The sequence below is a fragment of the Lissotriton vulgaris genome, chromosome 5 (assembly GCF_964263255.1).
Source record: "Lissotriton vulgaris chromosome 5, aLisVul1.2, whole genome shotgun sequence".
Taxonomy (NCBI): domain Eukaryota; kingdom Metazoa; phylum Chordata; class Amphibia; order Caudata; family Salamandridae; genus Lissotriton; species Lissotriton vulgaris.
In genome coordinates, this window is record NC_141693.1 from 539,845,632 (window position 1) to 539,859,565 (window position 13,934).

The window sequence follows — 13,934 nt, forward strand, 5'->3', positions numbered from 1 at the left end:
CCCAAATAGCTCGGCTGTCCAAGTGTGGCGCAGGTTATATCGAATTAAGTTATTTATTTTGCGTTTTTTCTCTGCCCACTCACTAGAGTTAAAGTTTCATGACCTAACCGTGTTCATTTACCTTTATTTTACCAATCTTTTTTATAAAATCTGACCTTAGCATTAAGTAACACCATTTTTCAACTAAAAGTTAGAGTGGACATCAGACGAGAAGGCGCAGAAAAACGAGAGCAAAAGGCTGCTTTATTAGGACAGGCATGCATGCAGTGAACTTTTTAACATTACAGACATTTTATCAAGCCCCATCTCTCTAATACAATCAATTTCCTGACCCATCTCCCACCCCTAAACCTCCTCTTCAACAGTAAACAGGCCTAAGCCATCATCCAAACATTAATTCCTCAACATCCTCTTTCTTTCCATTCGTTTTTCTGTATTCCCCCCTCTCAATGATATCTGTCATTAAAACAAGTCAATGGCTTTCACCATAACAGCCTTTTAGCACCATCTCTTCCTTGCCAATACCATGGCTACCCTATCCCTGACGTCCAATAAGTATAGTTCACTCCCCATGAAAGAAAGTTGAACTCCATCCTGCCTAAAGAAAATAAAATCTTCTTTTTTAATGTCCTTGTGTTCTATCCAATCTGCTCCCCTTGCCATACAGAAACACTGCATCTCCCTATTCACATTCCTTCTTGCTTTCTCAATTGCTGAATATTTCACCAACCCCGCTCCAGAGCCTTCTTGAAACCAATGCTATCCAGAAAACATGAGTTCCCTCAACCTCCCAAGCAAGTCCAAATCCTTTTTCTTTCAGTAGTCGAAAGCCCGACAAATGCACCAAGTCGTTTTCTACTAAATGCACAACGAAAACATCCAGACATAGTCTTACCAATATCAAATCTGACAGGCGGGGAAGGAATTTACCCAACTTCATAACACCCCTGCCATTCTATGTTTATCTCATCATAACGAAAACCCCAGTTTCGTCCACAAGGCCTCCTCTCTGTTTGCTTGGCTGCTCACAATCCAAATTGAAAACCCCGGCAGGGCCAGTCCCACCATGTAACCTAGAATAAAAGAACATTAATACATTGAATTCATAAATCGTCCACATTTCTAATGTAAGGTAGACAGCAATCCTAAGCCCATCTGCCAAGTTTTGTTACCTCCCACAATGCAAACCCCAGCCTAGCGGCCTCTGACGCTGCACTGATTCTGAAAGAATGTGTATCAAAATGTGATGGACTCTCTCCTATTTGGCCTAGTATCTTCCTCATTAACCTCAAAATCTGCGCTGCAATCAGCCCGGACCCATCAGTATGCAAAAAGACTAGCTCATCTCTTGTCCCCACTTCTGCTTTAAAATCAGGCAAAACTCCCACCGGGTACACTGCTCCCCCCCAATCGTGTGAAACATTATCTTTGCCCCTTTCCCAGCCTGGCCCGTCTTTGAACTTGCTAGAATTTGTTTTGCCAACCTTTCAGTCGTGTCTGTGTGCTCAACTCTTATACCTCTGTCTTTTAATCTACCTGGTAACTCTGAAATCCTAAAAGCCCCAGAAAAACAACCAAGACATGCACAACTTGAACAGTAGACCTTCAAACTGGTAATAACAACAATTCTGAAGTCCCTCGAGCAACAGCATCAGCTTTTCCAGGAACACTGGTTCTGTCTTAAACTGACCTCTCTTTAATTCTTTTGACCATCCTTCTAAAATCCTCTTACCCATCTCCCCTGCTGAGGGCTCCTACCCCCAGAATTTTTTCCCATAGAAGCTTATTCCTGCTATCTTTCTTGATATGGTGGTGGTTGACACTCTTCTACCAATGTGACACATAATGAACCTCACCATGTCCTCTTGTCTAGCAGCTAGCCTCTCTGTATCCGATTCCCTGTACATTGCACCACTTCTCAAAATTCCTTCCTTGCACACTTGTAAGAATCTCTTGTGCTCACTGCAATGAATATTTTCATCCAATTCTATAATCCTCAGCATGCTATATCCCAAATCTTCTGTGGTACTGTAGTTTTCTGCAGATCCGCTCCGGGCGCTTAACCACAGAATCTCTGCCACTGGGAACGAGACAAAGCACCTGAGATGTTCTTGTCCACCCAACCAAAAAGGAGAAGCGTAGAGGTACTGATAGAATCACCCTCCAAAGCAAGACTTTTTTAACCACAGAGATTCTATCAAAAAAGTGAAAAGTGATGGTTTTTTAAATTTATACCGTTTCTAAAAAGGTGCTAGGCTCTCTCTTACACATGGAAAGATGGGAGCACAATGTGCTTGTTAAAATACCCCTCACACATTAAAAAACCGTTAGTGTCATGCTTCATCATAGGGGTCTTCCCGCCCCTATAACGGGACGGGGCGTGCTACGACCAGACGGAATACGCGGGAGCACTAAGACGTGACAGAGGCTATGTGTGGGTGCATGGGTATCAGTGAGGGTGTAGGGACCTAACACTAGTGAGTGTGCAAAAAGTGAAAAAAATGGAAAAAAGTTAAAAATTCCCTGGCTTAGTAGAAAAAAACTATTTTATTAGCTTCTCTAGCTGGGAACATTAAGAAGGGGTTGTGTGGTAGAGCATTAGCTGCTACCTAGTCGACATGTTTCGTAAGCAGTCCCCTACTGCTTACTCATCAGGACCATATAACGATCCCTACTGTTACTACTCAGTTCTATCAAATAGTGCCTACTGTCCTACAAACAACCAACAAAAATAAGTTGGCTGTTTGGGCTTCAGGGCATGAGTTGGCCCAGGTGAAGCAGAAAAAATTGACCTGATGTGGTCTCTGTAAAAGAAAGGGAAGAGAAAAACCAACATAGATGCATAAATAAGCATTCTTATCTGAGTGGTAAATGCAAACAGACAATTATTCCATATTATTGGGAGCAAACCGCATTATAAATCTTAAAGGCGGTTGGATTCCTACATGAGAATCAACATGTAGTTGTCATGTGTCTCTCGACATCAACTACCTGTCGTCAGAGACAATAGTGGTATCGTATTATGGGGTCCACTATCATCGCATCACACACACAAAACATTCATGACTCCATGCACTTACAACAGAATAGCAATTGAAAGGGGAGGGGGACCTCCTTTGTAACATTTTAAGAAATAGTCAGGACATCAGTTACATACTTATCTCAATAATTATCATCGCTCCATGAGTTTGCAGGCGAGGGGTATTTCTTGTCCACACCTGGCATGTTTGGCTCTAAATTCATTGTTGTATATTAAGCAGCCTAACTTCTGCAGTAGTTTCAACAGTCTTTTGTCCTTTAGCAATTCACCAATTCTACCACCATTCTGTTCTCCACATGAAAAGTTACTGTCTTGTTTGCCAACTTCTGTCCCCACACCGCAAGCGCCACCAGCAAAGGGAAGAATTTCTAAAATGCGATGCTTCTACCCTCCTCTCTGTTCTGAGATGTGTTCAGGCTGTGGTGCTGAGGTCCTGTAGCATTGAGTATCCTGTCAACAGGCTTGTGATGGTGTCAAGGATGCGAGGTGAAGCAGAGGCAAAGTGTTGGTTCCGATGGGCGGTGAAGCTGCGATGAGGAGCTTCGCCGTCGAGGCTCCCATCGACGAGGGATATGAGGAGTCTTTGCGGGTCAATGGTTGCACAGTGGCAGTTTTGAAGATATGTCGGTTCCAGGATGCAGGAGGCGGTGATGATTCAAATCTTTTGCGACAGTTCCAATCCATGCAGCAGCGGCTGTGCGTCGGTTCTGCTCTGGATGCACTGCTAAGCTGAGGAGATGAATCGATTCTGCTCGGGATGCATCGCTCCTGCTCGGGATGCATCGCTCAGAAGGGCAGACGAGTCGGTTCCGCTGGCAAGCACCTTAGGCCCTCTTCCAAGGTTCCAGGACTGGGGTGGCACCACTTGGAAGGGTTGACTCACAGATGAGAGAGTCCTGGTGCACGTTTTGAAAGCCTGTTGTGTCCCTGAGGCTTCAGATCAGGGGGACAGCCCGCTAGCCCTTAGAGCCACTCTGGGTTTTGAGGTCAAGTGATGCTGGTCCAGTCTTCTCACCCAGTCAAGAGGGCACCAGATCAGCACAGATAAGCAGGAGTGCAGCAGAGTGCAGTCCAGCAGAGTGGCAGTCCTTCAGCAGCACATCACTCCTTCCTGACAGTGTATCCACAAGTCCAGAAGTGTACTGAAGTGATAGCCGAGGTCCAGTACTTCTACCCAGCGGTGCCTTTGAAGTGCGGAAGACTTCAAATACATGCCTTTGAAGTACACAGATGTCCTCCCTTCCTGCCCAGGCTCCAGACTCACTACAGGGGGGTATGCAGTACTTTGTGTGTCGACAGGACACAGCCTACTCAAGTGTAGCATGGCTGTGTCCTGCTCCTCCCTCCCATCGTGCCTGGATAGACCATCAAACAGTCACACCTAAGCTCCTGTTGTGTGTTGCTGTCAATGTGGAACACAAAAGCCCAATAATACTAGTTAAAAAGTATCCTGCTGCCCAGTTATCAGTAAGGCATGCAAGTGCCTGAGAGATTTATGGAATTGCGCACTGATAATAAAACGTTGCTTACATATCAATGGGCGGCGTTAGAACTGAAACCTTTTTTCTCCTGTACTATATTTTGGAGAACATAATCGGGCCACTGATTTTGGCAACTTGGAAACTGAATAGAATATTACATTTTAGTGGCTGTTCTCTGGATACCCTTTTTGCGTAAGGTTGTGTAACCTATTAAACAGCGAAGATGTATGTTGTTGTTATTTTTTACCTTGGAAAAGGGGCAAGCCAGTTTTTGGGAAAAAGGAACATAATCTGGGCAACTGAACCTGAGCATAAGCTGGTGCTAGAGTTTAATTGTTGGTAGGAGTATATGTCAGCACTATTTTTAATCACCCTGTCTGATAACATTCATGTGGAAGGGTGATCCTAGTGAGAATATAAATAGGAATTTGCTGGAGCAGCAGATCTTTTTTTTATTTTTTTTTATTTATTTTTAAATTTTATTATTGCTACAAAGACTTCTTAGTACAATTCACGTAACATAAAATAAACAGACAAAAAGAAAAAGTTTTCAATTAAACCAATAAGTTGCATCAGAGACAGAGGATCCGCAATTACATATTAGAAGAGAAAGTATAAATTTACAAGAGAAGTAAACACAAATTTTACTGGCCTCAATAAGTAAGAGATTTTACAGGTCGAAAAAGTTTCGCCACATTTTTTGCTTCTTTTTCAAAGCCTTGGGACCTCTGAGTTTAGCTAACGAGAGTTCCGTTACATTTATTTCGTTTATCACGGTCCACCATTCGATAACATTCGGAGGTTCTTTTAATATCCATGATCTTGCAATAACTAACCTAGCACATGCAAATACTATGGTTATTAAATCTTTGTATTGACAGTTGACATCCTGGATATCAAGTAAGACCAAATGTGCTGTAAGAGTTAGAGTAATAATCTGTTTACTAGCTAGAACATCCATTATCCCCTTCCAATATGAAGATAACACCGGGCACAAAAAAGCATATGTTCTATACCTGCTGCATCCATATCACATTTCGGGCATTTTGTTCTGTCGTTAGATCGGGCCCCCAGTGCCCAGCTAGAAATTCTTTGAGGAGTATAATATAGCTGCGTTATAGTTCTATGCAGCTGTAGCTTCAGGTTAGAGGACTGGACTATTGAGTTTATATGGCCTAGCGAAAGAGATATCTGTGTGGGGTTAATATTCATTTCCAGCCTTGATGACCATTTAGCTGCTATTTTCACAGTATCATAAATTTTGCCTAATATTAAATGTCCATAGCCCAAACTGATAAGTGATTTTGTTTTATCTGAGTATAAACATTCTGGAGCAGCAAATCTAAGACGACCATGACCGGCTTTAAAGACCACTTTAGTGAGCAAGACATGAGTTGACCTTAATAATAGTTTTGATCTCGGTTATTTATGATAAGGTGTTCGCAAATATAGGCTGACGCGTAGATTTGTTCATTCAGCAAGGTCTGTAATACAAGACAGGCTTCCTTAATTTTTCTGGTGTGATGGACATGTGTTCTTATGGTCCCAATCTGCACTGGTAGTCGTTGATGTAAGTACAAAAATCTTTCTGTTTTTGTAGATGTGTTTATTTTAAAACTCTGCTGCTTAGGGAAAGGACATGAGCCTACTCTTCACACTGTGTATGTTGATGAGTTCGTTTCAGGCTGTCTAGATACTGTGCTAAATTTTGAAAACATTGCAAGCAGTGATTTTTGTGTAATCTTGAGACCCAGGTACAACGTTGCTTATTTTAGAATGTATTCCCTTGTCAGAATGGTTACAGCGCAAGTAGAAGAAAAAAAGGTATTTATCTGCCATGTTGACTAAGGGCTAGGCTTTATAGTTGATGAATTTCTCTTGGCATATAATTATTATTTACTAACAGGTTTTCCAAATGGTTGTACACATCATTACTAATGCCACAAGGTACTATGTGGGACGGATGTGAGTGATATGAAGAGTGGCTGGCGTCACAACTCTGTTGTTACGAATTTGGGTGTTTAACCTAAAATGTTTTTGTGCTACCCCTAGGCAACTTGACACAGATTCCAAAAACCCTTCAAGAACAAAGCAGCTATTTGAGAGGCCACTAAAAAAGCCTTTAAACGCGATCAAGCCCTTTGTAAACCTTGTTGTGGGCTTCAGGTTCCAACATTACAATAAGAAATTCACAGCAATCAGTAACTTTTTGAAAGATGGGATCCAGCAGCTTGTTGACAATATACCCAAGCTCAACATCAAATAAAGATTACACCCGGCAATGTACCCAAGTAGTCTACCTGCAAACCTTTGTGCTGCAGTTTAAGATTCCTTCACTCTGATAGCTACCTTGTAGGAAGACTTGTCATCCTGTTTTCTGTAGTAACAGAAATCTCCAATGAAATCTTGATGTTTATACTACCCTATGCAACATTTCCTTTGACTAGTCCTAACTTTCTTCCCAGTTCAGAACCTACAGGCTTCTTGATTTTCTCTTGTAGAAACACGTTGAGATTTGATAATAATGCAGATGCTGGACCATGTTTTGAAGAATCCCTCTGCAACAATGTTCCACCATAACCCTATCTCACCAGCAGCCACACCTGTTCCCTTGCTGTGCTGACCATCCTATACGCCTCACCCCAACATCATTTACCTCTCCATTGTACACCACTGCCTTTAATGTATCCCCAGTCAAACATTTCTCTCTTCCTCTTTATCTCCACTATTTACTGTACAACCCACTTTGCGTACAGTTCTCCGTTGCTGTGCTAACTAGGTTTATGCAGTATGTCACATACATAAATATATTCACATTTAGTGGGCTTCAGTGATTCTGTTGCGTGTTTAGATCTGAAAAGGCTCTTTAGACAGTTTTTATATATTTGACTAGGGATCCTGCTTTCTGGTTTGTAGGTTTTTAAATATTTATTTTTAAAAAGCATGCAATAATTGTAAGTGTGACAATGCAAGTGATTTTATCCTGACAATCTGAAAAGGGCCATACAGTGGCAAAATAACTCCTCCTAAATTTGATGAGGTTCCCCTAAATTTTCAGTACTTGTTCTGAAACCACTCAACTACCTACACTGAGCTAGTGGGGTCACCTCCGAGATATTAAAAAAAACTACTCTGAAAGGGCCCATAGGTCCCCACGTAGCACTGCACCCCTGAACTGCAGTTTTTTTTCTCATTGTCTAGGGTACCGTTCATAGATTTTTAAACACAAATAAATCATCAACAATAAACCAATGTACAACTGACAGGGTAAATGTTCCATAATCATTACTATGGTGGAGGCGTTACAATTTTAGACGTCGACATGTCTGGATATAGGCATTGAGTCCCTGGAAGCATAATCTGCATTTACCTTTCTTCTGCCAGCAAGTAATTGGCATTTCAGTGGGCGTGAATGAGGTTTAAAGCAAACAAAGCCTTTGATATGGTGGTGTTTGCTCTTGACAGGATAGCCTATAGACTGACCCAAAGACTTTAATAACTTCAAAGCCACCTATCATGTCAAATAGGCCAATCCTGTCACAGTCAGATGTAGCTAACACCCTGGCCTGCTCTCTTCTGTTGTCCCCGCCACCCTTGCATTCTTCTGTTGTCTCCCCCGCCCCTGCTAGACAGGCTTCCATCACAGTAGGCTTGTTTTTGACATCACAGTATCAGATCTTGCTGGAATGTCTAGATCTGCTTGACAGGTCTGGTGTTTTTCATATGGCAATTGGGGTGCTTTTCAAAGAAGAGAAACAGAATGTTAATATAATTTCTGTGAATCCACTGTCTGGTTGCTGAATTTCAGCTTTGCCCTACAAAACCTTTGTCTCTGAGTTTGTAGGTGGTACAGGGATTTCCTAAAGCTGGATCTTATTGTAAGATGTGGGAGGACACTAGGATTACCATAGTACATTTACATACACACACACACACCCAAAAAATGGCCATCCATACAGGCCAGTCTAAAGCTAGGCATAGTACACAGGTTCATTGATCTTGGCATATCTGTAGGATAAGGCACCATCAGCTCCTAAATATAAAGCAGACCCAAACCAGCTTTAACCCTGTACAAATAGCACAGGGCTTTGGATTGGATGCACTTAGTGATCTAGAGCCAGTGGAGCTCATGGAAAAGATAAGAAACAGAAGCATGTTTTGCCTGCTGAAACAGAAGTCTGTCTGCTGAGTTCTGGGCAAACTGTAGTCGTTTAATCAAAGCCTTATCAATGCCTAGATACAACACATTGCCATAGTCTAGCCTTGATAAAATAAGAGACTGAATCAGAGTTGTTTGAGCTGGTAAAGGGAGCATCCAGATAATCTTTTCACCAAATTGATCACCCCAAAGCAGGAGGCGGCGATAGTGGCTACCCGAAGCTGCATAGATAGACAATCATCCAGTAAATTGCCCATGTTTTTACTTTAGTTGAATGATTGGGGAGGGACCCTAAAGAAGCCCGCCAATGCTGTGGGCCCCAAAGAGAAGTATTCTTACCCTGGACCATGACCATAACCGCCGTCTTATCTCCATTGAGCTTCAGTAGGTTATTATTCATCCATAAAGAGATTTGGCTCAAGTCCGGGTTAAGAACGGAGGATCCAGGTCCTGTGCTTTTGTCAAAGAAAAGATGACTGGAGTGCATAGGAAAACAGGATGGGCCACATCTCTTCACTACATCAGCTAAAGGTCTAAACAACATTGGGCTTAACACTGAAACCTGAGGGGTGCAGGAGGTGAGAATCCTAGATGCCGACGGCTGATTAGCAGAGAAAACTTGGAACCTTCAATCTTTAAGGAATGATGTAAACCAATTTAGCGCTGTGATGTCAAGCCCAACATCCTCAGTCTTTCAACTAAAATAGGGTGAGACACAGCGTCAAAGGCCACGCTGAGATAGAGTTAAATAAATGCGACAGTTTCTCCTCATCTAGACATCTTCCAAGGTAGTCAGTGACGCCTAGGAGGATGGATTCCGTACTCTGGGCTACCCTATAGCCCGAATGTGAAGGATGTAAAAATACTTGGGTCTCAAGAACTGAAGTAACCCATAAATTAACATATTTCCCCAAAATGTTGGGAAAATGGGCAACAAAGATATCAGACGGGTGTTTGACCTATTGGTTGGGTCAAGATTGTTTTTTTTTTATTTATTTTTTTGTTTTTTTTAGAAGTGGGATGATCATGGCATGCTTCCAACTGTAGGGTACCCTTCCCTCTGAACGAGAGAGTTTAAGAAGGTCCAGCACCACCTGCAAAAGTTTCGAGTCTAAGATCCCAAGCTTACTTGGTGGAAGAGAATCAAGTGGCGAGCCAGGTTTAATCAAAAGTAAGATGGCCAAGATGGTCGAGATATCCAACAAGGGCCAAGACTCTATTTTAAATGCTGAATCCTAGGTGAATATAATATTATTCTCCTCTTCTTGAATGACATGCAAGATGTCCTTACAAGCAGCAGAATCAGTAGATCGGGTGTTGCCCTCATTATCCTTTGAAAAAATGGCAATGGATAGCTTCCGCTGTTTTAATAAAACAATGGGCAAGCTCATCACATTGAGACTGTGATAGGAGAGATGGAGAAGACAATTTGCTTGGGTCCCGGAGTTCTCGGACCATATTGAAAAGTACTTTACGACAATTTTGGGAGTTGGTCATTTTGTTCAAGTAAAACCGCGTCCAAGCAGTTTTACCGAGCCCATGATAATTTTTTATTGCCAGCTTATAATTAGTTTTAGGCTCTTCATCAAAAGACTCCCTCCAAAGTCTTTCTAGGGCCTTGAACCGTTTAATTTTGAGCCAAAGTGTTTAATTAAACCAAGGCACATGGAAGTGGAGCCTTTAAAATGTTTAGCTGTAGGTGGTAAAACAGTTTCTACAGCATTTGTGAGCCACCTATCATCTAGACCCTGTTCATTCAGGCTCGAACTTCCAATTTGGACCAGTTCCTGGTCTTGTTTATCGGGTGTAACCATCCCAGTCCAGGGAAGACCAGGAGGCTAATATGAAAAGGTAACGCTAGATGGTCTGACCCAAGTAAAGGAATAGGCGGATCTATAATCAGATCTTCACATTGGAAAAGATCAGACATAGATGATAGCCCACTTCATGTGTAGGTGCAGAGTTGCACAAAGCCAATCTCAAAATATCCAGATCTTCAATAAAAATAAAAAGATGGCATAACCACTTTTGGAGTCCTCTAAGTGGACATTAATATCACTGAGCAAGGTGAAATAGGCCAATTTTAAAATATAAAGAGCTACTAAGTCAGGGATAGAAGCGTACCAATTCCCACCATAACATGCTGGACGATAAATCAGGGATCCCAACAGCGTAACTTTGTGTGGGAGAAAGCAAATAGAATAAGGCCTCTCAGACAGGAAGTGATAGATCTTTCATTTTACATTTACATTAATTTTTAAATACAATTCCTATCCCACCTCCTGCTTTCTCCTGCCCATCTTTCTTTTTCTATAGGGTAATTGGGAGGCAATGTCGCAATCACATCTGGTGATAGCCCATCATGGAGGCATGTCTCAGTCAAGAATAAGGCATCTGATTGTAATGCCATTAAAAAAAATGAAGATATGTTGCTGGTGTCTAGAGAGGGAACGACAATTCTAACGCTACACTCTTTTCCTGACACCACATTGGAGCCACTGTCCAAAAAGTGGACAGAAAAGTCAAAACTGTTGTTTAAGTGGATACATCTGTAAGTCTAACCTCTGACAGCTTGAAGGGCAGACAGGTCTCAAAGCTAAAAGCTGAGCTGATGAGTATTTCAGCCTGTTTGATCAGAAAGAGCCAGGCTTCCATCATCTGGTCTAGGTCAGACTCCGAGAGGTTCAGACTGGCGTGCATTAGGCGCGCCCGTGTTGACCTGCACATTAAATAGCAGTCTGAGCAGAAAACACTAGAGCGCTGACCTGCGAAAGGGCGGATACAGGCAGGAAGTGGAGAAAGTTCCAAAGGTGACCATTCCCTCTCTGCTCAATCAGCTCCTATTTGCATGGAGCTGCATCGGACCCTCAACACAGTCCCCGATACCTATACAGCAGTAGCAGCAATAAAAATTAACAATTCAAAAGAAAGTTAACTTTTAAACTAAATGAAAACAGGCGGCATGCAGAGCACCAATACCAGAACTACAAAAGGGGAATCGAATATACACATGTACTATGCAATTTTGTGAATTGTTTTGCTGTTTAAATCTATGAAGTTGCTTAGACTGGAACTGGAGTCCCCCGGATTCCAGTTATAACTCAGTGGGGGTCCCCAGATTCATATAACAGCGGTGTGCTCCCTGGATTCTTGTAATGATTCGGTGGGGGATACACAGAAGTTAAAACGTTAACAACCACTGGCCTAGAAGACTGGACCTGTTCTCCCATTTGTACCCTGAGCAAAGAAGTAGACTCCAAGTTTATGAAGACTGACACCGTTGGTTAAAACTACAGGGACACCACAAGCTACATGAGGCCCTTTCTTGCAGCTGGCCAGGTACATCTGGTCCTGGACTTCACTCTCCTGTTGGTCTCTACCTGACACCCTATGAGTCTCCAAGTGCCTGCCCTGAGGTCTAGGTAGGGGACTTTAGACTGCAGACTTGTGGTGGATTGGGACATAAATGGTTAAAGTCAGAAGGTAAAATCTTTAACCAGGACAAACCTGCTTAGTTTATCTGACCTGCGCTACATTGTGTTCAGCACAAAATTGCGTCTAGGCTGTGTTCTACATTAACCATTGACTATCACTGGCACTTTACGCTATTTCTACTTAAAACTTAAAACATTTGTATCTCCAGTTTCCTATTTTGTAGTCTTTGTGTCACTTCATTAATTACATTTTACATGAGCTCCGGTTAATTTAGTGAGTTAGAGGATTCACACTGGCAGGGGATGATGATAACTTGAGGAAGTTGCCCCATCCCGTGTAAAGAATCTAATTTCTTATGTCATGGTTCAAGTTAATCTATATGGCCACTTGAGACTGAAATGTCGACAATCTATCCTTGTTAACATTATATGTTACATCTTACGTTGTGTTAAAGTTACATTTTATTATTTTGAATGTTAATATTTTATTTGTAGGAATCTTGGATTTATGAACCCACCCTGTTGAGAGGATTGACTGTGCTTCTCTAGATCCCTACAATGAGTTGATACTAGTAAATTTGCGGGATCTTGTGGCTGCACCAGGGTGAATATACAAACATATGTATGAGCTTATTTGTACTGTGATGCATATAATGTGGTTTGTACTAATTGTATGCACAATATATATGATGAAATACTGACTGAGTTAAAGTACATTATACTCTTTTCTACATCATTACGCCTGGGTTTAATTTCATGAGTTAATAAATGGTATACAACAGGATCACATCGTTGATAGGGTGGAAACAATTCCTCTGGGAACATTTTTGTGAATAGACTATAGTACTCAGTTCTTTAGGGAAGATTGGGCTGTCCTGTAGTGCAATAATATATGTTTCAAGCTGAACTCAGTTTTTTTTCTTAGTCTTTTTTTCTAGTGGAGTAGAAACTGAATGACTAGAGGTCCCTAACAATGTCTTGATTTCCTAAATGTACATGCTGCTAGGAGGGCTGAAAAGAGATTGTTGCTGGATATGACTTGGATCGATACTAGCCATTGAGGCAAGATTTACCTTGCCCTTGTCCTTGGAATGTCCTCAAAGTTTGTGCCCAAACGTGCTCATTGCGCCTACGGTTTTATGCATCTTTTAATGGATCTCAGTTATGGTGACCTGCAAAGGTATTCACTCCTCACACTATAGGTTTTTTGCTACTTATTTTCTAGAGAGGTAGGGATATTGGGAGAAGTGTTTATAAAAAAAATATATCCTTTCTCCTGGAATCCCATGACGTTTTATAATCTGTAAGGAGGGTCTTTGGTTTCCTTTACTTAGATCTTCGCTCACAAAACATTCCCTTGCATTACCTCTATAGAAATATTTTCATGTCTTGAATGTCAGAACTCTTTATGCTTTCACAAAGTTCTGAAAAGCTTTGATCAGGAAGCCTTGATGTTCACCTATGTGGTGTCCACAGTAGTCACCCTATGAACGTGGCAGAAAACCGCTTTCTTAATCGCCTTTTTCAAGAACTTTTACTCAAGATCATCTACCTGGGACAGTGCCTAGTCTTAAAACTAATGTATTATATTTTGTTGAAAATTCGCACCCTCCTTAGTTAAAAGGTATTTCAAACCTGTTTAACTGCATGGGTGAGTTGTTTCGTTAGGCAAACCTCAGCTCACGGCAACTTTGCTAATGAGTAAAAGAGCCCATTATTACAGAACCCCTATTAACCCTTGACGCTCTGTCAGGCAGGACTACCCATGTGTACACTTTATTAATTTCGCCTCCAGTGCATTCAACGAGGACTCTTCAGCA

General features: G+C 41.7%; 1 protein-coding gene across 4 annotated transcripts in view; it reads left to right on the forward strand.

The window, feature by feature from the left end:
• The window catches only part of PANK1 (pantothenate kinase 1), a 180,122-nt gene that overhangs the window by 56,436 nt on the left and 109,752 nt on the right, over window positions 1-13,934 (forward strand). The window contains exon 2 of one of the 4 annotated variants that reach the window (XM_086921984.1): window positions 12,610-12,718. The exons of 2 other annotated variants lie outside the window; for them this stretch is intronic. The gene's annotated coding sequence lies outside the window, so the exon portion shown is untranslated. Of the gene's footprint in view, window positions 1-12,609; window positions 12,737-13,934 lie in introns of all 4 variants that reach the window. One more of the 4 variants, XM_086921985.1, reaches the window with a different exon arrangement.